Genomic DNA, 4228 nt, shown 5'->3' on the forward strand with positions numbered 1-4228 from the left:
TCCCCACTAATATCTTTGATTAGCTTTTAATTATTTGGCTAATGATCGCTGATCTGTTATACGGTTCGCTTAACTTTCATTTTCGTTTATCGTTTGAGGGATCATAACCGGGATCTTATTACTTAGGTTCCCTTAACCTTTCCCAATACATTATATTCCTTTTATGATCCTCTATTAAAATCCTTGAATTTAATTCCTTTTTATCCTGTTACCTTATACTCAATTCTTTCGATATCTGGTGGATTTTCGGGAAAAATCAAAAGGTTCAAATTTGGATTCTGACGATCTTTACATACACTTATATATCATACAGAGTACCCATAAAATCTCAGAATATCCATAAAAGAACCCCTACATAGTGTGGCATGAAAAGTTTTCTTATTCAGCAATATCAACAAAAACACTATTCATAAGGGTTTCAGAAAGTTCAAAATTTTGGGGTTATTACAACAGGACTCTCATTGAAGCTGCATGAACTATGCTTGACGAAGCAAAGCTACCAACCTACTTTTGGGCTGAAGATGTGCAGACTGCTTGTTTTACACAGAATGCTACACTCATAAACAAGCATGGAAAAACACCATATGAGATGGTGAAGAAAAAGAAGCCAAATCTGAAATACTTTCATGTATTTGGATTTAAGTGTTTTATTTTTAAGACTCATCCTGAACAGCTGTCAAAATTTGATCTAAAAGCTGATGATGGAATTTTTGTTGGATATCCACTTTCCACAAAAGCATTCAGAGTCTACAATTTAAGAACTAGGGTTGTCATGGAATCTGTCAATGTATCTTTTGATGATAAAAAGATTACTGGACTTGAAGATTTCAATGATCATGATCAGCTGAGATTTGAAAATAAAGATTTAAATTCTGATTCTGTAAATTCTGATGACCTAAATCCTGATCCTATAACTTCTGATGGGTTAAATTCCGATGTCATTGAAACTGTGGTAACTACTCTAAGGGAAAATGCACCTATTCAGGGGGAGCAAACTGATGATCCTACCACAACTCAAGACTCACAAGAAGCATCAGAACCTGTCACTGGCTCTTCAAGTTCTGATTCATCGAGTTCTGATGAGCCAAATTCTGATAATTCTGGAAACTCTGATTCTTCAATTCCTGAAGGATCCAAATCAAATTCTGAAATTTCAGAGAGCATAACTTCAGGGGGAGCATCAGAAAATGCTGATGGAGACAACATAGATCATGGGGGAGGATCCGGTTCTAGAGATCAACTTCGAGCTGCAAGGAAGTGGACTAAAGCACACACACCTGACTTAATAATTGGAGATCCAGAAGCAGGTGTTAGAACTAGAACTGCTACATCAAATGAATGTCTCTATCATTCCTTTCTATCTCAGACTGAACCAAAGAAAGTGGATGAAGCTCTTCAAGATGCTGATTGGGTGCAAGCAATGCAGGAAGAGTTAAATGAATTTTAAAGAAATAAAGTTTGGACCCTAGTGCCAAGACCAAAGAACAGATCAATTGTTGGCACAAAATGGGTGTTCAGAAATAAAACTGACAGTGATGGCATAATTACAAGAAACAAAAAAAGGTTGGTTGCTAAAGGTTACTCTCAACATGAGGGTATTGACTATGATGAAACATTTACTCTAGTTGCTAGATTGGAAGCCATAAGAATCTTTTTGGCTTATGCTACTCACAAAAAGTTTAAAGTCTTTCAAATGGATGTGAAAAGTGCTTTTCTCAATGGAGAATTGAAAGAAGAGGTATATGTTGAACAACCTCCAGGATTTGTAGATCCAAAATTTCATAATCATGTCTACAGACTTGAAAAAACACTTTATGGCCTTAAGCAAGCTCCAAGAGCATGGTATGAGACTTTAGCTCAATTTTTTCTGGAAAGTAGATTTTACAGAGGCACAATTCATAAAACACTGTTCTACCTCAACCATGGAAATGACTTACTTTTGGTACAGATATATGTTTATGATATCATCTTTGGTTCTACAAATGCCAAACTCTGTGGAAGGTTTGCAAAGCTAATGCAGTCAAGATATCAAATGAGTATGATGGGAGAACTTAACTATTTTCTGGGACTTCAAGTCAAGCAAACTGAAGAAGGTACTTTCATAAATCAATCCAAGTACACCAAAAATTTACTCAAGAAATTTGGAATGCAAGACTATTCAACTGCATCCACTCCCATGGCCACTGCAACCAAGTTAGATAAAGATATTGGATCATCAGTAGATATTACTAACTACAGAGATATGATTGGCTCTTTACTCTATTTAACTGCAAGTAGACCTGATATCATGTATGCTACCTGTCTTTATACAAGATTTCAGGCTGATCCAAGAGAACCTCATTTAATAGCTGTGAAAAGAATTTTCAAGTACCTCAAGGGTACAGCTGATCTAGGATTGTGGTATCCTAGAGAATCAGATTTTAATCTAATAGGTTACTCAGATGCAGATTTTGCAGGATGCAAAATAGACAGGAAAAACATTAGTGGAAGCTGCCAATTTCTTGGAGGCGGATTGGTTTCTTGGTTTAGCAAGAAACAGAAATCAATTTCCACATCAACTGTAGAAGCAGAATATATTGCTGCAGGAAGCTGTTGTGCACAGATTCTTTGGATGAAGAATCAGTTACTGGACTATGGGTTAGAATTTTCTAAAATACCCATTTACTGTGATAATCAAAGTGTTATTGCTATGACAGGTAATCCAGTTCAGCACTCAATGACAAAGCACATCAGCATTAGGTACCATTTCATAAGGGAACATGTGATGAAAGGTACAGTGGAAATGCATTTTGTTCCAACAGATCAACAACTAGCAGATATCTTCACCAAACCACTATGTGAAGCTACTTTTACAAGACTGGTAAATGAACTTGGAATTGATTCAGGTTCTTTCTCAAAATCTGCTTAGTTTTTGTTCTCATGCATCAGACTTTATGATCAGTGTTTACAAATTGTCTTATCTCCATGTCATCTGTGCTTAAACTGTAATATATTAAATACTGATCGTTATCTGATGTGATTCTATATAATCTGATAGTGTTTTGAATGTTCTGTGACTATTCAATCCAATGAGGATTACTGTGCTAGATGCTAACCTAGTAGTCTTTAACCAACTAGAAATCCCATATTTGAATTAGTTATTTATGTGGAAATCAATTACACAAGCAAATTCTGATTTTGAGCTTAGTTAAATTTACTTTGTGTATCTTACTACTAAGTCACAAACTAGATTTTTGCTTCTTATCTGTCAAATTCTGATGTCAGTAAATCTTAAGGGTGAACTACATGCTTGATAAGCTTCACTTATCTGATGAAAAGAAAAGAAAAGAAAAGAAAAATTGAAGTCAGGTACTCCTTTAAGCTCTAGAGTAAATATGTGAAAGGGAAGACCCAAGTGCATTGCTGATATTAAGTTATATGCATTAGAAAAGCAAATAAATTTTTCTTGGTGACTTTTCACTTTCTCTGATTACTGGAGAAATACTCTGATAATAGCATAAACTCTGATAGCAGTTGTGACTCATTTACACTGAGAAGCCACTGTAAAAAGAATGTCAAAAGATGCATAAAATGAGCACAAACAGTTGAGGTAGACTCTTACATAAATTTATTCTATAGTAGACTTTAAAATTAAAGACATATTTTAAGCATTTTTCTTAGTTATTCCTTATTTCTAAGATATACTGAAGTTTATCAGACTTTAATCTTTATCTGATCATTTGCAAATGCACACACTCTCACTCCATGTGAATGATGAAAATTACTGTGGTGATTAAGTTGTTTTTGAAAAACAGTTAAGTATTATTTGCATAAGTTCTGAGGACAAGTTCTGATGAAAGTTCTGATGATTAAACTCTGAAGAACTCAGTCAGTATTTGTATGAAGAATCACAGAAATAGACATTTACTTTTTGAGTACAGAAGCCATGTTCTGATGACCGGTAAATTCTGATAATAGTCAAGTTCTGATACAAATCCTGATGGAAACTCTGATGCTTACGTGGCATTATTTATTTACTTGACTTATTTTTGGTTTTACTGTAATGGTCATATTTTATCAAAAAAAAATTAAGTGAGATAAAAACAGTCATAATCATTTGGTTAGTGGGAAACGTGTTTGCCTTGACAACTGCAAGTGCACAATAATTACTGCTTATTTCTCGTTCCCACTAACTACTGCTTTAACTATTTACTGGCTGACAGGTGTAAAGTGTCTATTTTACTTCCAA

Source organism: Apium graveolens, chromosome 4, assembly GCF_009905375.1.
Source record: "Apium graveolens cultivar Ventura chromosome 4, ASM990537v1, whole genome shotgun sequence".
Classification (NCBI taxonomy): domain Eukaryota; kingdom Viridiplantae; phylum Streptophyta; class Magnoliopsida; order Apiales; family Apiaceae; genus Apium; species Apium graveolens.